At 34.9% G+C, this 21,454-nt stretch overlaps 1 protein-coding gene across 2 annotated transcripts in view; it reads right to left on the bottom strand.

Annotated features, from left to right (window-relative positions):
• Positions 1 to 21,454, bottom strand: part of STK3 (serine/threonine kinase 3) — a 301,457-nt gene that overhangs the window by 136,803 nt on the left and 143,200 nt on the right. The window lies entirely within an intron of this gene.

Below are 21,454 nucleotides of genomic sequence, written 5' to 3'. Positions count from 1 at the left end.
CATTTCTAACCCTTTTACCAAACTAAGGACATTCTCTAGTTAAATAGATATATCCCCAAATTTTGCTATTGTGTGCCAGATTTCTTTCCCATTTAAATGTTTTACGTATCGCTGCTCAAAGTGGCCAGCAGCAATTCAATTTGTTTCTGCAATCCAGAATATTTACATATAAATAAAATCACTGCTGTTATTTGAAATAATACTTGATGGAACCAAGACTTTTGTTTCTCCTTCAAAATATATTATCAGAATTCCAAATAAAAAGTTTTAAAGCTAATATATCACTTTAATTCATTTAATTTAAAATGATTTAATTTACTATTAATAATTTAGTACTAATGATAATGCATCCAGAAAATTCACAATTCAAAAGCTCTAAAAAGTCTCCCTGTCCTCCTAGCTATCCAGTCACCTTTTTTCAACCAAGAGAATGAATCCTTAATGTTCTTAGGAAATTACTGTATGTAATGAATTAACCTCTTTCATGGGCATCTATAATAATTCCTGATAAAATACCATCACTAAAACATCATTTTCTTTGAAAAGATATGAAAACAGTAATAAATTGAAACCAAATGTATCAAGCACTCAATAAACACTAGCTATTATCATTTGCATTTCCACATAATATTATTAAAAAGATAGGAGGCAAACACTGCAAAGACAAAAATTTTACAAAGTAAAATGAATTCAACCATATTACAACTAAACGCAGGCTAATAGGTAAGTTTATACAATTACACAATCGACATACAGGTAGATGAGGAAAAATGGGTTTTCGGCAATATTAACATAAGCATATGCAGCATACAAACATGGGTCTCTCAAAGATGTATTCCCTTTCTAGACTGTAGAATTCTCTGACTTTCCAGAAGAGAGGTGTGTGTCTGTCTCTGTTCTATCCTCATTTTTTCACCTGGCTTTTAGTAGTCTTCTCTCTTCATGTGCAAACAAATTTCATGTACATAAACTTATGTCCCTTCTCCTTAATACATAATGAAAATTAAAATGGTAATACTACAAACCAAGTTTCTACTACCAAGTTTCTAAGTTTCTACTACAACTTAGAAACTAAGTTTTTTACCATTAAAAGAAATTAACCATAGCTATGTTTAAAACTTCTGTTCATATACGGAGAAAACACCAAAACTGTAGACAAAGATAAAATATTTTGGGGGATATCAATTTTAATGTATTCCTTTCATATAAGTGTTCTACTCTCCACTGGATTGTTATTAACTGTTCGAAAGCCATTCACAAGTTCCTAGAATCATAGAATTTCCAGAGTTAAAAATATATGACAGATCATTTAGCTCAGTCTTCTCATTTAACAGAAAAGGAATCAAAAGCCCAGAGGGAATAAATGACTTAAAAACAATATTTCAGACATACAAAAGGGCCTTCATTTAGAAGATAAGCATAGCATTCTCATGCTCCTACTGTGTTTCAAAAAGCAAGAAGGTAAAGTACAACGCAAAAAACGTTACTAAATTTAAACAGCTACTAAGAGGATAAAGAGATGATAACTAATGATTCTGTTTTCAAGGTATATGTCTTCCCAGGTCCTTCTCTTATTTTCAAGTGGGGAAGAAAGGATTAGCAAGTTTTAAGTTTTTAAGACAAGGCAGTGAGGAAACATCTGAAAACTTACTACAATTACAACTGTGACAGTCGATAAAGTTGAAGATCATTCAATCAAATATGAATGAGAAAAAGACTCTTTAGTAGAGAAAACACAGTCTTTTCAACAAATGCTGCTGGAAAGACTAGATATCCACATGCAATAAAAATGAATTTTTTTTCATTTCAAAATAAAAATGCTTATGTTATACCACATACAAAATTTAACTCAAAATGTATCAATGACCTAACTATAAGAGCTAAAACTATAAAACTTAGAAGAAAACATAGGGGGAAAGCTTCATGACACTGAATTTGGCAATGATAATTTGGATATGATAACAAAATCCTAGGCAACAAAAGAGAAAATAGATAAATTGGGACTTCATCAATATTTAAAACTTTTGTCTATCAAAGCACACTATCAACAAAATGAAAAGGCAATCCACAAGGAGAAAATATTTGCAAATCATACCTGTAGGTCAATATTCAGCATATATAAAGAACCTCTACAGTTCAACAACAACAAAAACCGAAACAACCCAATTAAAAAATGGGCAAAGAATTCAAACAGATATGTCTCCAAAGAACATATATGAGTGGCCAAAAAGCACATGAAAAGATACTCAACATAATTAATCATTAGGGAAATGCAAATCAAAGTCACAATGAGATACCACTCACATCCATTAGCATGGCTATTATTAAAAAAAGAAAAGAAAAATAACAAGTGGTGACAAGGATGTGGAGCAACTGGAACCCTCATGCATTGCTGGTGGAGATATAAAATGTTGCAGAAGCTGTAGAAAACAGTGTAGCAATGACTTAAAAAATTAAACATAGTATTACCATATGATCCCTCAATTCTACTTCTGGATATATACCCAAAAGAACTGAAAGCGGGGATTAGAAGAGATATTTGTTCACTCATGTTCATAGCATTACTCACAATAGCCAAAAGGCAGACGCCATCCACGTGTCCGTTGACAGATGAATGGATAAGTAAAATGTGGTGTGTGTGCATACATAAACACCCACAATGGAATATTATTCAAACTTAAAAAGAAAATTTTGATACATGCTACAACATAAACCTTGAAGACATTGTGCTGAGCGAGTTTCCTAGAATAGTCAAATTCATGGGGTCGGGGAGCATAACAGTGGTTGTCAGGGTCTGCGAGGAGGGTGGTAATGGGGAGTTAGTATTTAATGTGCACAGTTTCAGTTGGGGAAGATGAAAACATTCCGGAGATGGGCAGTCATGACTGTACAGCATTGTGAATGTACTTGATTTTACAGAATTGTACACTTAACAAGGGTTCATTTTATGTTCCATATATTGTAGCACAATAAAAAAATAAATGAGGAAAAGTACGAAGTAATAATCCAGTTCAGAAATGTTTGGTGAATACCTACTACACATAAGGTATGGTGTCAGGCACTATATGGAGTTCAAAGATGCAGCAGGAAATAGTCACTACCCTGAGGAAACTTGTAATGTAGTCTGTAAGGAAAGGGCAAGCAGTAAAAGAATTAAAGAATAGTACAATAATAGAAGAAATGATATAAGGCATAAAGAAGAGAGGTCATTCCCCTCAGAAGAAACAGCATAAGGAAAAGTGAGAGCAGGGAATAAGACTGTTGGGAGGAGCAGAGAACAAGCTGATTACCGTGTAAGGGACAAGGAAATGATAAGATTAGAAGGAAAACGGAGGATGTGGAGCTTGGTCAGCAAGAAAGAGCACAACTGAAAGGTTTTTTTCTGGTCTGTGTGTATGTATTTGTTTTTGCTTTTAATCAGTTTGTTTATGATCCAAGAAGTAGATTTAAAAAACAAAAACAAAAACCTGGAGACACTCTAAATATGGAATAAAAAAGGTAGTTAGGGGCTTGTGTAAATGTCCCAAGATGAATAATAAACAGTTCAACTAAGATGGCATTTACAGAATTGAAATGGAAGAAATGAGGTCTGAGATACTACAAAGGAAGAACCAAGAGGACATCCTAACATTGTTTGGGAGGGGTGAAAAAAAGTAAGAGTTCAAGAAATAAAAAATAAACACCTTAACTGAAAAAGGCACTCAGGTATTCTAACAATTCACTATATCATTCTTTTTAAAGTTCTCAGAATATGCAGCAAGTTACTACAATGTGCTATCACTAGTTTCTAACATGGAAAATGATCCAAAGGATTTTCTGTGGACAAAGCCGTGAAGATTCGATATCCAAGTCTACTGATTCTAGGCTGAGTTAATCTCTTTAAAACTTCATGGATCTCCTTTCAAAAAGGGAAAATCCTTTAACAGAAGAGAACATTCTTACACATCTTACAGGTATTACATCTAAGATAGTCCTTCAAAAGCAGGGTAGCCAGTTTTATGACACAATAAGCATCTATCAAATGACAAGTTATTATCAAGTACTTTCTGTGTGTTCAAAACTATGTTCTAATAAAAAAGTAGCAAACTGATAGGCCACAGGCCAAATAGCGTCAGTGGATGTATTTTGTTTGGGCAACACTAAATTCACATTCCCACAAGGTGAAAGTCTGCTGGAATGAGACTGATTTTACCCTGGATGTTCTTCCTTTTACATGGGCCCCACCTAGCCTGGCTCAATTATCTACTTTACCTGATGGCCCCTTCAAGCATCTAAGTGTAATTACAGATTTTAAAATAAGATACATATCTCCAACCCACAGAGCTCACAGTCAACTCATGGGGGAGAAAAACAAACACATATGAAATAGACAGCAAACATTGGAGTGCTAGAAAATAAAATTCTTTTGTAAATAACCTAATCTCAGACAGCTCCACAGTTAAAGCAAAACCTAAATACTCTGGGTTTACGGATGGGAAAAATGGGGTTAATATTGGCTGGAAAAGGCACAAAAAAAAAACCTGCTATTTTAAATTAAAGAATAAATATAAATTTGAACTCTCATCTCTGCAAAAAAGTTCAAAGCACCCACATAAGCCTCAATATAGACTGACCTCAAACTGCAGGTAAACTATAGGAGATTATCTAGATAAATGTTGTTCATCTGCACTTCTGTTACAAATTGATGGATAACAACTCAGTGATTTATGTCCTTGAAGCTAATGCTCTCCTTTGAACTTTGAGACAATGAGTTGCAGTCTTATCTTCAGATAATCTTAACATATAAGGCTCACCTCAGCAGTAGCTATTAGAAACCCAAGAATAAAAAGCTTAACTCTAACTCTTATTTACCCAGTACTATCATAAAGTGATCCTAAAATGTTCACATCCTATTCTCAAACAAGCACTGAACTGCACACAGTTCAAACAAATAAGTCTTAACATATGATCTACAAAAATGCAGAGACCCTAAAGTCTCCAGGAAAACCACTATACCTTTTATTTCCATGTCTTTGGGGTTAGATAATAACAAACTGACAGGGTTTCTCACAGACTTGACTTTGTTCAGTTAATTTAAAGTAATCATGAATCAGAGTGTCATCTTAAGAATCTCCAGGTTTTGTATGAGCCGATTAGGTAACAGGCCTCTGCTGTAGAAAGTTGTGGCAATCAGTGGCCAGCCTTAAACTAACAATTCACTCCCTTCCTTGCCACCAACCAAATCACATGGACACACATTACAGCCATATAATTTATCTTATCTCTAACACCATTTTGATTGAAGAATGTTAGTACAATAAATGATATGATTACCCTTGTGTTTGTTTCTACACAATGTGTTGCTTAACTACACATTGAACCTCTGATTAAGTTTTAAAAAGAACTTCCCTGCTCACAAGTAGTCTTAAGAAGCCATAAGTGTCTCAGAACAACTAATTATCTTCATGCCTGGAATTTCATGCCTTAGACTCCAGGAGCACCCAGAAAACATAGAAAGAACTGAAACAGCGAAACTACAATGACTGAACTTTATAATGTCAGTGGAGTGAGTCAACACATGTATCTGAAGCTAAGCATTTGTGAATGTGCAGAAGCAATGAACATGCTGGAATGACAGAAACTGTGCCAGTACTCAAGAACCTCAGGTATATGAGCAAAAGGTTATCTTCATAACAAATAAATGAGATAAAGGATGAGAAAGCACTTTTAAAAAACTGCAAAGAAGTGAACAAATATAGCTGTTTCCTGATAGCAAACATAATAGGTAGCAAGTTATTAAGCCAAATAAAAACATGTAATTTCTGAAAAGGATATACAGTAATAGTTTTTTAAAAACTATTACAAATAAGACAGCAAACAGTACAATGGAATGAAGCCAAAACTGGATCCAGGTCAGAGTAACAGGCTAAAGTTCCAGATCACACTCTAACCATGCAGCCTCAGTTTTCCATATAAGTGAGGAGGTTAGACTAGATATTTTTCAGTTTTGTTTTGTGGTCTAAAAGACTAGCAGTCTAATTGCACTCTAATTCCAGGAGTTAAAGCCTAGCTAGATAAGTGTTAAATGGTTAGATGGAAAGGAGATGGAGGTGAAAGACGAGGGGGGAGGATATCAAAAGTCTATCAATTGCTTCTCAGCTTTTTGACTAAGATCAAGTGTTAGTATAAAAATAGAAATCTAAATTTTTATCACCACTCCCTCAAAAGCAAATCTGAAATAGACAGGTATTTTGAAGAGAATACTAAAAAAATAAACTTGCTCTTAGAGTGCAGTTTCTACAGTGAGCACAGGGTTAAAGTATCACAAGCATGACCTCACAATTCACTCGGGCTCCAGCAGGAACTTCAGTAATCATTAATCTGGCCAATAAAGAAAGGCCAGTGTGCCTGCCGAGGAACCACATTAAGGGGAGGGGTGCAACTGGTGCCCTGGCTGCACAAAGTGAATAAGAGAACCAGCTCTAGAAGTCTGAGCCAGCTCTACATGGCACTGGGTACAATAATGCCACCATTATCAGTAGCTATTTGACCTACTTGCCTTCTCTATGCCCTCTTTCCACATTTGAAAAATGGGAATAATAACAGTATCTACCTCACAGGGCTGTTCTGCAGTTTAAATAGGTTACTGCATGTAAAATATTTAGTGAAAATGAGAAAAAAAGTACAGAAGTTACTTCTCATAAAAATGACAAGTATGCAGCAATAAAGATGGAAAGATGGTACAGAATCTCAAAAATTCAGAATATCAATTTACAACAGCAACTATACACAAGATTGCAAAAGATTCATTTTAAATATTTTATTATGAAGAACACTGTGTAGTCAACTTTTAAAAATTATAGTTGTAATTGAACAAAGGCTTCATTTAAAAGCACTGTTTGTCGCAAATGGCAATATTTCATCTTTTCTTATGGCTGAGTCATATTCCATTGTATGTAAGTACCACATCTTCTTTATGCAGTCATCTATCAACAGACACCATGGATGGATCTTGAGAACATCATGCTAAGCGAAAAAAGTCAGACAGAAAAAGTCGAAAACCATATGACTTCACTCATATGTGGAATATAAAAGAGAAACCAACCAACAAACAAACAAAAACTCACAGACACAGACAACAATTTGGTAGTTACCAGAGGGAAAGAGGGGTGGGAGAGGTAGAAAAGGGTAAAGGGGGTCAAATATATAGTGACGGAAGATTTGACCTTGGGTGGTAAACACACAATGCATTATACAGATGATGTATTATAGAAAAGTACACTTTGAAATCTACATAATTTTATTAACCAATGTCACCCCAATAAATGTAATACAAAGATAAATAAAATAAAAGCATTGTTTAAGTTATTGCCTATTACAGTCTGCCCCTACAGCCACCTCTCACACAAGGACAATTTAAATCTCAATACTTTTGATTGCATCCAGTTAAATCTTAACCATCTTTCAAAACTGAAATATAATGTCCCTTTAAGACAATTAAAAATATTTGTAAAATATGGCTACAGAAGAAATCAAAAGTAAACAAGAGCTAACACTTAACAGTACTTGATCATTTCACTCTCTCAGATGTCCCAAATTAGAATTCTTGTGTGTGATCAGTTCAACTAACTTTTTTTGAGCACATAAAACGTATCCATACCGGCAATAAAAGAATTTCTTCAAGAAGCTTAGAATCTAATGGGCTAGGGCTATGTATACCAGATCACTTCAATAAAATAGTCTAAGTGCTAAAATAGATGGGAACAATGGGCATTATGGCTTAGCTCAAAATGATGTCTAAAGAAAAATGAGACTTGAGCTGAGTCCTAAACAATGAATGAGTTAATGAAGCCAGAAAAGAGAACAGCATGTTCAAAGGTGTGAGGTATGAAGTACCATGGGGTCTGTGAGGGAAACTGACTTGTTTCAGGTGTGGGGCAGGGAAATTACAAGGTGAGTCCGGAGCATCTTACTGGCCCTTAAAGAAAGGAACTACTCAAAGACTAATTGAGTCATGTAAAAAGAAGTTCAGAACCTGTAGAACTTAGCTCCACCCACAAAAGATTCTGATTTAATTGATCTGAGGTAAGGCCCAGGCAAAGTAATTTTTATGTCTCCCAAGTAATTCTACTGTGCAGCCAACATTGAGAACCACTGTTTTAGAATGTAAAATACAGAAGGTGCCAAAGAAATGTATACATTATTTTAAGAAAGGAAACAACTGTATTAAAATTGTAATACTCAATATATACCGATAACAAATGATGAATACAAGTCACATTTTACTTCTGCAATTACAAGAGGTGCTCAAAGTGGTTACCATCAGCGTCCAGACACTTCTGGATGGTGAACTACTGCTTGAGCAACGTTCACCAAAGTGTCCGCTTGTATGCATTTTTCTGGCACCCCGTAATATGGCAAGTGTTATAACTCCATGAACCTCAACTTCAGCACCTTCCATATTTTAACTTGTATTCTGATTAGTTACAAACTCATTCTAAATGCCCTGGATAACATGGACCTGCTTGAAGACATAGACAGTGTTTATTAAGTTTATACCTCCCACAGCACTAAACAAAGTTACTTGTGCAATAGTATTAATAAAATCTAAACTTATATTGAGAGTGTTGACATAAAGACTTCCAGTTAAATATGGTGACTTGAACATTCTGATTATGTTCAGAATGTTCCTCAATTCCATTCCAAAAATCCTACTAAAGGGCAGTAAGAAAAAAAATTTTTTAAAGGCTAAAACTCCAAAGAGAGAAGAACAGTGGTATATATAGGATAGCAATAAAATTTTGGAAACAGAAAAGTAGATGGATGAATTATAACCGGCTCAAAAGATCTGAGAAATCAATGAGAAGCAATCAATTCCCTGCGCAGAATAACAGTAAGGCGAAGAAACTGGAAGCCCAGATACATTTAAAGATATGGGACATCTGGCACCCAGATCTTGGTTTGTAAAATGCCACTACCCACTAAAAGAAACGTGTGCTCCTTGACTAAACAACTTAATTCAGGATTGGAATGGGGAATATACAAGGTGAGCCTAGGCATCCTGGTGGACCGTAAAGTACGGAAGCACTCAAAGGCTAACAGAATCATTAAAAGGACACAGGACTAGCCAAACCTGGAATAATTCAGCATCAAAATATTAATAATGACTATAGTTGATTATAACATACTGAATAAAATTAAAATCAACTAGTCTGTAGTGATTTTTCCTTAAATGGAGAGAGTTTAAGAAAAGCTGTTCTTTATAGAAACATACCAACTAGGAAATACACAATAACTGAATTAAATAGAATATCAACATTTGTCACCCTCAGTGTAATGTGCTGATGACCAATTCAGGCACGGATCACCAAGAGTTACTACTACCAGGTGAAAGGTTATTCAAGAAAGGATGCTTATAGTATACAAAAGTACTACCCCACAGATTACTTAACAATTACAAAAGAGAAAATGTACCACTACAATAGGGAGAACTATTCTTTACTGCACTAAGTGATGAAACATAATTTAACCTCACTAAGAATGAGACAACCTGACAGTATGTAATTTCTGTTGTGATGCAATAGGAAATATACCTCACCACTTATGAAATTCTTCCTTAAAATATATAACCCGAATCTAATCTATTGAGTACTGGAAATGTAGCTATTGTGACTAAGAAACTGAATTTTATTTTTATTTAATTTATTTAAATTTAAATTGCTACCATATTGGACTATCATACTGGACAGAACAGATATAAAAAATGTCCATCATTACATAAAGTTCTACTGGATCACCCTGCTCTAGATCTAACTTCCAGGTTATAGGAAGTATATGGACTAGAGGAAAAAGTTAAAAGACACCAATGAGGAAACATTAAGGCAAATCCCGATTATAGAAAATTCTACCAAAAACAAAACAAAACAAAACCTTGCCCCATCCCCTTACAAAGCCAATGTCACAGGGAAAAAAGTATGAGCAAGTTGGGGGACAGAGAGTATGGTGACTGAACCAGATTTAGAAAGGTCAGATACAACGTGTGTCAACCGAGGAAATGTGAATATGAACTAAATAGTAAGTAATATTAGAAAAATCACTGTTAACTTTCTTAGATGTGACTATAGTACTGTGGTTATGCAGGAATATGTCTTTCTTCTTCAGGATGCTTGTAGAAGCAAATGTTCAGGAATGAAGTACCAAATACTTAAAAAAAAAAAAAAAAAAAAAAAAAAAAGATGGATGAGAGCTAGCCAGACAGGAGAGTTGGGGGCGGGGGTTACAGATAGATAGTCCGATAGATGGTAGGTAGAATAACAATCCCCCCAAAATCCACAGTCCACCTCCTAATCCCTGGAACTTGTGAATATCTCCTTATATGGCAAAACGGGCTTTGCAGACAGCATTCAGGATCTTAAGACTGGAAGATTATCTTGAATTATCTGGGCAGGCCCAATGTCATCATAAGTGTCTTTAAAAGCGGAAGAGGGATGCAGAAGAAGAGAATCAGGGAGATGTGACTATGAAAGAATGGTCAAGAGAGGTAAGGCTGATGCTTTGAAGTTGGAGGAAGGGGTCACAAGTCAAAGAATGCGCATCCTTTAGGAGCTGGAAAGGACAAGGAAACAAATTCTCCTCCAGAGCCTCCAGAAAGAAAGGCAGGCCTGCTAAGACTTCATTTTTGGCCCAGTGAGACCTATGTCAGACTTCTAACCTACAGAGCTGTAAGATAATAGACTTGTGTTGTGTAAGCCACTAAGTTTGTAGTAATTTGTTAGAAGAGAAATGGGCAATTAATATAGACTGATAATTGGAGTGGGGGAAAGAGGAAGGAAAGGGTGAGGGAGAACGGAGAGGGAGGAGAAAAGAGAGAGGATGGGGGAGGGAGGGGGAGAAAGAAAGGGAGAGAGAGAACAAGAGGAGGAAGTTGACATCCAGTGACTGGCAGTGCAGGGCAGGTATGGTAGTGCTGCGGTGCCATCAGGATGTTGCCTCACCTTGCAGGTTACCTAAGATGGCTGCTCACACACTAGCAACCACATCCTCACTCCAGGCAGCAAGAAGAAAGTTGGGGTAACAGCAATAAAGGATATCAGTTAGCTCTCTACTCAGCCTCCCCAAAGTCCAACACATTTTTCTTTATATTTAACAGCCAGACTTGGGTATAAAAGGATTGATGAGAAATTTAGCCTACCACTATTGAGTGTTAATGTAGTATCAAAGAAGTATATTCACAATTATCAGGAAAAAATGATTAAAATACTCCCTTATCCAACTACATATATGTCAATCAAAATAATGTGTTGCAACAGAATAAATGCAGAAATAAGGACATTGAATTATCTTCTATTAGGCAAGCAACTTATTACATCTTTTGGGGGAAATAGTTATTTTCATTAAAATATATGACTTATATTAACATGTAATTAAATTATTGTTAAATTGATTAATGAATACATATTTAAATTTTTCTCACTTTTAATTTTTGTCCCCCTTTGTCCCCCCTTGTCCCCTTGTATATAAATAAAACCCACATAAACAAAACCTTTTTTGGGTCTCAATTTTTAGGAGTGGAAAGGGGTGCTCAAACTAAACAGTTTAAAAACACCACAATTCTATAGTGAATTTTTACAGAAACTAAGAGTACTTCCTCCTATTTTACTTATGTTCATCAAAAATAGTGCTATGATGAAATAGTGCCATTTGCAACAACATGGATGGATCTTGAGATTATTATACTAAATGAAATAAGTCAGACAGAAAAAGTCGAGAACCATATAATTTCACTGATATGTGGGATATAAAACTGAAAACAACAAAGGAACAAGACAAACAAATAAAGAAACAAAACCTCATAGACACAGACAATAGTTTAGTGGTTACCAGAGGGTAAAGGGGAAGGAATGGTACAGAAGGGTAAATAGGATCAAATACATAGTGATGGAAGGAGAACTAACTCTGGGTGGTAAACACACAATGTGATATATAAATAACATACTACAGAATTGTATACCTGAAACCTATGTAACTTTACTAACCATTGTCACCCCAATAAACTTTGATTTTAAAAAAATAGTGTTACAACAAAGTTAAACCTGTTTCACTTTCTAGTGTATCCTTTTAATCATTATTATGTTTAGATTTTTTACATATTTGAAATGTTAACATAGATGAAATTTGGTATAAGCTTTGTTTTTTCCTAAGTAACTGTATTTTATTATGTCTGAAAAAAACTGAAAGGAAATGGTGTATAAGACATCAAAGAGGAATGCAGAGAAATGAAATTGGTAGCATGTCTTGAATACTGTCCAAGAAAAGATGCCCTGTCCCACTGAAGAATGTATCTGGCTCTCGCAATAGGTACATTCACAGGCAGACATGGATGATCACTACTTGATGACAGTAGCCAATAAGATCATCCAACTAATTGCCTTTGTCTGTTTCACCTAGAAGCCTTCTGAATAATCTTTGGGTTCCCAGGTAAAACTAAACTCAGAAGAGAATGTGAAAACCAACAATCTCATGCATGAGAGTTAAATATCTATTTAAAGTAATAAATTGGAATTCTGCTGTGTATACTAGTGAACTTGGTTAATTTAAGTTCATGCTATAAGACAGTTTCATATTTATTGTGCTGATAGATCAATTTGAATAATAACTGCTACTCCCTATGATCTCTGGGTAGCCAACTGTCATTCCTCAGAGAATATACACCTTCCTGCAGCATTATGTTCATACTACATCACTGATAATCTAAATTTCTACATTGGCAAAAGTAGAGTTCCCTGCTAATAACAAAGCAGAATAGGTCATATATCCTCAGAATAATGTAATGAGAAATAAGCTTTACTAAGAGTTGTGAATAAAAATCAATAGTATTTATAAATGTTAAATAAGTTTGGAGATTAAAAACTTTTAGTGCTTAATTTTAAATATACTCGGCATTTTAAACAATATAGTTCCTTCTTTAAAAAAGGAGTATTATTTGACTGCTATATAAACCGTAAATTTTTTATCACAGCTATTTAAATAAAATATCTCACCTGGAATATGGTACAGTATATACTTTACTCTGTATTAGATATAACAGTAAGTAGTGTATAACAAATAGTTACCACATTATTAAAAAAAATAAAATGTAAGACTATTATGTAAAATTAATATTGGACCAACAAAAGTTTAGAGAAAACAGGAAGATTTAATATACAAACAACAGTAAAACAGTTTGAACAAGACTTGAACTGGCTTGTAGATTCAAAAAACTTAAGGGAAGATAAAATGTTAGAAATAGTTGATCCATGATAGCCAAATTAACCCTATGCAATATCAAAATAATTTCAGACTGACAAAAACACAATTATAGTAGGGGACCTAAATACCCCATTGACAGCTATGAAAAGATAGATCACCCAAACAGAAAATCAATAAGGAAATATCACATTAGACCAAAGGGACATAAGTGACATTTACAGAGCTTTTTATCCCAGAACACCAGATGATGCATTCTTTTCTAGTGCATATGGTACATTCTCAAGGATAGTGCATATGTTGGGACACAAAACTAGCCTCAACCAATTTAAGAAGCTTGAAATCACACCAAGTATATTCTCTGACGACAATATTTTGAAATTGGAAATCAACTGCAAAAGAAACTGGGAAAAACCACAAACATGTGGAGATAGAAAAATATGATACTAAAGAAAGACGAGGTCAAAAAAGAAATAAGAGGACAAATCAAAAGATACAGAAATAAATGAGAATAAAAATATATTGTACCAAACTTATTGGGATACTGTAAAAGCAGTATTAAGAGGAAATTTTATATCATTACATGCCTATCTCATGAAACAAGAAAAATCCCAAATAAACAACATAACATTATATTCTTTAAAAAACTAGAAAAAGAACAAAATGAAACCCTTCCCAGAAGGAAGAGAATAATAAAAATTAGAGCAGAATTAAATGAAATAGAGAACAAAAAGACAGTAGAAAAAAATTAATGCAATAAACAGCTGGTTCTTTGAAAAGATTAATAAATTGACAAATCCCTGGGTAGATTCACTAAGGAAAAAAGAAAAAAGACACAAAATCAGAAATAAAAGAGAAGTTACAATGGATACTACAGAAATACAAAAGATAATACAAGAATACTGTGAAAGACCATATGTCACAAAATTCAATACCCTAGAAGAAATGGACAATTTCTTAGAAATATATAACCTTCCTAGACTGAATTGCAAAGAACTGGAAATTCTAAACAGACTAATCAACAGTAAGGACATTGAAACAATCATCCAGAACCTCCCCAAAAGCAAAAGTACAGAACCAGGTGGCTTCACTAGAGAATTCTACCCAACATTCAAATATGATTTAATACCTGTCTTTCTCAAATTCGTCCAAAAAATTGAAGAAGAGGCAATAATTCATAACTCACCTTAGGAGGCGAACATCACCCTGATACCAAAAACTGCTAGTAACAACAACAACAAAAAAGAGAACAACAGACTAATATCTCTGATGAATACAGATGCAAAAATCCTAAACAAAATATTAACAAATCAAATACAACAGTACTTTAAAAAGATTATACATCATGATCAAGTGGGGTTCACTTCAGAGGTGCAAGAATAGTTCAACATATGCAAATCAATCAATGTGATACACCACATAAACAAAATAAAGGATAAAAATCATATGACCGTATCAAGAGATGTAGAAAATGTATTTGACCAGATACAACATCCATTTACGATTAAAACACTTAATAAAATGGGTGTAGAAGGAAAGTACCTTAATGTAATAAAGGCCATATACCACAAACCCTCAGCTAATATCATACTCAATGGTGAAAAACTGAAAGCTTTTCCTCTAAGATCAGGAACAAGACAACAATGCCCCCTTTCACTACTGTTATTCAACACAGTGTGTGAAGTCTGAGCCAGAGCAATTAGGCAAGACAAAGAAATAAAAGGCATCCGAAATGGGAATGAATAAATAAAACTGTCATTATTTGCAGACGACATGATTCTTTACATAGAAAACGCTAAAGACTCCAGCAACAAATTATTAGAAACAATAAATACCATAAAGTTGCAGGATACAAAAATCAATGTACAAAAATCTATTGCATTCCCATATACTAACAATGAAATTTCAGAAAAAGAAATGAGAAAAGAAATTCCTTTTGCAATTGCAACAAAAAGAATAAAATGCCTATGAATAAACTTAACAAAGGATGTGAAGAACCTATATACTGAAAACTATAAGACATTATCAAAAGAAATTGAAGAAGACACAAAGAAATGAAAAGACATTCCATATTCATGGTTTGGAAGAATCAAAATAGTTAAAATGGCCACATTACCCAAAGCAATATACAGATTTAATGCAATCCTCATCAAAATCTTAATGACATTTTTTAAAGAAATAGAACAAAAAAATCATCAGATTTGTATGGAATCACAAAAGACCCTGAATATGTTAGCTATATTTTAATAAAAACTTTTTTAAAAAAATGTGACTCCAAAGACAAATGATTAGTGACATCTACAATTTCAAATATTTTACTTTCTATGAGTCTAAAAAAAGAATGTAGATTTTATTTTCCTGGAGTTTTGTGAATAAAAATTTAGCTTCAAGGGGGAAAAAAATGGAATAGCCAGAGCAATCCTGAGAAAAAAGAACAAGGCCAGAGGTATCACACTCCCTGACTTCAATTTGTAATACAAAGTGACAATAATCAAAACAACATGGTATTGGCAGAAAAACAGACATACAGACCAATGGAAGAGAACTGAAAACCCAGAAATAAATCCACATATATATGGGCAGATAGTTTTCGACAAAGGAGCCAAAAACATACAATAGAGAAAAGAAAGCCTCTTTAATAAATGGTGCTGGAAATTTGAAAGCCACATGCAAAAGAATGAAACTGGATTGCTGTCTGTCACCACGTACCAAAATTAACTCAAAATGGATCAAAGACCAAATATAAGAACTGAAACAATAAACTGTATAGAAGAAAGCATAGGTACTAAAGTTATGAACTTTGGGTTTAGAGAGGATTTAATGAATTTTACCTCAAAGACAAGGGAAGTAACAGCAAAACTAAATAAATGGGACTATGTTAAACTGAAAAGTTTCTACACAGCAAAAGAAACCATCAACAAAACAAAGAGGCAACCAATCAAAAGGGAGGTGATATTTGCAAACAATACCTCTGATAAGGGACTAATGTCCAAAATACATGAAGAACTCATACAACTCAATAACAAGAAAACAATCCAATTAAAAGTTTGGGAAGTGGACCTGAACAGATACTTCTCCCAAGAAGACATACAAACAGCCAACAGATACATGAAAAAACGCTAAACTTTAATAGCTATTAGGAAAATGCAAATCAAAACCATGAGATATAACCTCACACCTGTTAGAATGGTTATTGTGAAGAAGATAAGTAATAACCACTGTCGGAGAGTTTGTGGAGAAAAAGGAACCCTCATACACTGCTGGTGGGAATGTAAATTAGTACAGCCACTATGTAAAAAGGAGGTTCCTCAAAAAATTAAGAACAGAATTACCATAAAACCCAGTAATCCCTCTTCTGGGTATCTACCCCAAAAATATGAAAACATTTATCTGTAAAGATATATGTATCCTTATGTTCATTGCAGCATTATTCACAGTTGCCAAGACATGGAAAAAACTAAATTGTCCTTCCATAGATGATTGGATAAAAATGTGGTACCTATATACAATGGAATACTACTCAGCCATAAGAAAAGAAAAGATGAAATACTGGCATTTGCAATAACATGGACGGATCTTGAGATTATCATGCTAAGTGAAATAAGTCAGACAGAGAAAGTTGAGAACCATATGACTTCAGTCATGTGAGATATAAAACTGAAAGAAACAAATGAACAAGACAAACAAACAAACAAAAACTCACAAACAGACAAATCTGGTGGTTACTAGAGAGTTAAAGGGGGAGGAGGGAAGGTAGGAGAAGGAAAAGGGGGTCAAATATATGGTGATGTAACGACGATTGACTGGGTGGTGAACACACAATGTAATATATAGATGATGTATTATAACACTGTACACTTGAAATCTATATAATTTACTACCCAATGTCACCCATAAATTTAATAAAAAGTTTTTTTTAAGTAAAAAGAAAAAATTCAAAAGCATGAAGAAAACTTTCAAAATAAATTACTGTAGGAATAAAAGAGCAAATTACATTAGAGCTTTGAAAGGCAGAAGGAGGAATCAATAATCCCACCCAAAATAACTGGGATGTACTAAAATGTTTCAGCACAGAAACAAGCAATATGATCACAAAGTAGAAAAAAAAGTAAATTCTGTACAAGATTCATGAAATATCACTTCCTATAACTTGACCTAAGATTAGGGAAATAAATTAATTCTAGTCATCAGCAGCTTTCGCTTACCTGGTAAAAGGGCTTCTAAGACAAAACATTTACAAGAATATGAAACACCATTAAAAGGTCAAATGCCATGTGGAACAGCAGTAATACCTTTACCAAATGCAACAATAATTCAAATTAGTCCAAAGTAAATTAACAGCATCTATCCCTATCATAACGGGTCCACTGCTACCATTTGTGGTGCCTGGGACAAGAAAACAGAGTCCTGCGATCTATGGCTTAACTCTGTTTTACTCCCACCTCTGACTCCTGAACACCCTAGAACACACATCTTGGCTCTAGCCCAATGCCCCCCACCACCACTAGCCAGCCCTGCAATAACTGTCTCTTGTTTACCCCTGGCCTGGCAATCTGCCCTCACAAGGATGACCCTAGGGAAGACACCTGCACAGACTCAGGGCCACTTGAACAGGGAATTCTGGGATCCTGGGCACCCAGAGCATGATCTAGGACGGGAAGTCACGGGCTGTGGCACAGGAATGGAGCAGGGCCAGAGCAAGGCCAGAATGGGAACCTTCTAATGAACAAGCTCGGGGCAAAGACTCCAGTTACCCAGGTCTAGTACCTACAATTGCCATGTCAACCTCAGAATAATCATTTGGCATAAAATCATCCTGACCAGAGTGAAAAAATAATGTCACAATTTACCACCAAAGTGCAAATACTGGGTTATCATAGAATCTATGATAGTTAATCAAGTCATCAAAACATAGCAAAATATAAAAAGGTAATACCGATTATAAACCACACGTCACTCAATCCCCGGTCATATCTAATGGAGATTGCAAAACTCAGGCAGATGCTTACACAAAAGTCTATGAACCCAAATTGATATTAAGAACTAGGTTAAAGCTAAACAAGCAAAGGTCAACATAGAGCTCCAGTGACTGAGTTAAGATAAAACAATAAGCTAGTCCTAAGGTAACAAGAGAGTCATGCAATAAATGAGGCTCTGGCCCAAGAATAGTATAATGCCCAGTTAAAATCAATTTAACAAAAGAAAGGTATTATGAATGAAATCAATACAAATTACAATTAAGAAAAACTAAAATTAATTAACAAGATATATGAAGAACAAAAAAGAAATATAACTGAAATTGTAGAAAGTCTATAATCAGAAAGAAACTATAGATCTCAGGAATTCAGCTTGACAATTTAGAAATTAAATAGTAAGTTTTAGAGGGGAAAAAAATCTGTCAACATGGTCCCTCAACATTGCCTAGAAAAAAAATGCTTTAATCTACTGCCTCGGTCAAACATGAGAGCTAAATAAACAAATAACTCATCAGAGCCTACCAAAAATTAATGAAAACATTCATATTATTAAGTTTCTGGCTCCATATTCTTTAAGAAAACTTTAAAATTTATAAGCAACCACCAATTTCAAACACTCAGCCAATGGTTCTCAACATTGGTTATACATTAGAATCATCCCCTGGACCCAGCCCAAAGCATCTGATCTGGAGGGAGCCTGGATATATACATATATATAATATATATATATATATATATATATATATATATATATATATATACACACACATATATATACACACACACACACACACATATATATATATATATATATGCATATGTATGTGTATATGTATATGTATATGTATATGTGTGTGTGTATATATATATATTTAACTCTAGGTGAATCTAAGATGCAGCCAGAGTCAAAAATCACTGTAAGAAGCAAGTGGTATGGACTCACAGTATTTACTTCCAAACCCCCAGTACTCTTAGCACAACTTTGGGGATAGTGTGAAAAACATACCATTTTTAGAGACTGAAAGTTCATAAACAGAGGAAAGGGAGAAACTGAAAACTCACTAATTCAGGAGCCAGCTCTAGGCAACAACAACCAAAGTGTTTCCCTTGTGATATAGAGAGAGAGAGAGAGAGAGAGAGAGAGAGAGAGAGAGAGAGAGAGAGAGAGATTTACATATAGATAGATAGATCACCATTTTGTATTTTACCTAAAATTCCATCAACTAGAAATGTCATTGCCATTTAAAAACTATGTGTAACTTCTGCTTCCAGGAAGCAGATGGATGCCATCTACTAAGTACAACTAAAAACCATGTATGACTCTCAAAGGTAGAAATAAAGCAGACTATTAAGAACTGGTCTGAGTGTCCAAGTTTTCTGTTTTGCTTCATATATCTCAGACACGGAGCTGCAGAAGCCAACAATCAGAAGAAGTCAAAGGGTATAAATAAAAGAAGCCTCAACAAAAGCCTGCTCTCTCCAGCCAAAAGACAAGAAAGTGGGTCAAGTGATGGGGCAGAGTCTCAGCTAGGCAGGAGAGGGAAGTGAATCCCTGAGGAAACCAACAAGCTAGAAAATGAGGGGGAAAATAAAGTGATTGGCTTGAGGTTGAAGATCAGTTGAATTTTAAGCGAAGGAAGTGAGAAGATGGAAAGAACAGAAATTAGAATCAAAACCTCCTGAGAAGATTGTTGATACTGTAATCAGCAGTTACTTCTCACATTTAACACAACAGGGAAACATGAAATAAAAGAAAACCAGAGTAGTCCTGACTTTGTCACTAGCTAACAGTGTCTCATTAGACAAGTCACTTAAACTATCTGGGCCTTATTGCTAATTTGAGGATTACTGGAAAACTGCCTCCGTTTTTCTTTGTCCACTTCCCCTATCCCTTTCCCAGCGGCGCACAAGCACACACATACACACACCCCCTCATCATTACAGGTAGAGATAAAGAAAAATAGCAAAGAAAGGCAAAGATGTGAAAAATGGCAGATTTCAAAACTGATATTCATCTTAAGAAACTTCCCAGTTCCTTTCTCTCTCAATCCCACCTCTGCAAGCCATGAAATCCCAGTCCTCTTTGCTAGCTACTCTCCCAGAAAAAGCCCCAAATTCCATGTTTCTCTCTCCTCCCTAGCCTTACTTCTCTCCCTCCCACCATCAAAACTTCAATTGTTGAGCATAGCTCAGTCCAATAATACAAAGGCAACTTGCTTAAACCATTCCATATTAAGACAAGGATGAATAATAACTCTCTTACCTAAGCTTAAACCTCCCAATCTATTTGGCAAATTTTCAGGCAAAATGGAAGAAGACAACTTAGGGCAAGTAAATTTGCTTTTTCCCCTATTTTAAAATTGTGAGAAAGAAAAAGAAGTATTTGTAGTCATTTTCCCACAAAAAAAAAAACTCCTTTAAGTACCGCCCTTTAGGGAGAAGTCCATCATTCCTCTAACTTTCCTTAGACAGACAATAAACCACAGAAAAGACAGCTAAGAATGCTACTGAGCTAAGAATGCGACTCTAACTTAAGGGCACTTTTTAGGAGTGCCTGCATGGCATGCTAAAGTTGGAGACTTAAGACAGCAGAATGGTGACGTGAGGAATTTATCCTGAAAGCATGGTGTCATACCCACCTACTAGGTCAAGGGCATTCTATTAATAGAACCCTTCAGCCTTAGTTATTTCCTGTGAGAAGTGAAGAAAGAGGGCCTGCAACCTAAAAGCCTTAAGAGAAGCCTTAAAATAAAGCAAGAAAATAGTCATGGAGAGAACCACATGAAGAAATGACTACAGAGAGAGGTGCCATTAAATAAAAGAAAAAGAGGGAAAGTATCACTGAAGAAGAGAAACTCACTCCCCACCAAAAAGGGGGGGGCGGGGCGGGGAATACAAGCTAAATACTTTAGAGCAGGGATCAGCAAAACTTTAGCTCACACACCAAGTCTGGCCAGGTACCCACTTTAGTGAATAAAGTTTTACTGGAACATAGCCATGCTCATTCTTTTATATACTGCCTATGGCTGCAGAGTTGAATGGAGTGCTTCAATTACCATGGCAGAGTTGAATGGTTGCAACAGAGACCATATGACATGCAAAGACTAAACTACCGAGGGTGCCAAAAATATGTATACACATTTTAAGAGATGTTATCTATGTATTATTTTTCGAAGTTGAATTGAGTTATGGTAGCAATGTGTAGTATGACATTCGCTCAAAAGGTGGCATTAATCAAATGAATGCTAACGTCA

The sequence above is a fragment of the Rhinolophus sinicus genome, linkage group LG12, assembly GCF_036562045.2.
Source record: "Rhinolophus sinicus isolate RSC01 linkage group LG12, ASM3656204v1, whole genome shotgun sequence".
Taxonomy (NCBI): Eukaryota; Metazoa; Chordata; class Mammalia; order Chiroptera; family Rhinolophidae; genus Rhinolophus; species Rhinolophus sinicus.
Note: the sequence above shows the minus strand (reverse complement) of the source record. Positions and strands in the feature narration are given on the sequence as shown.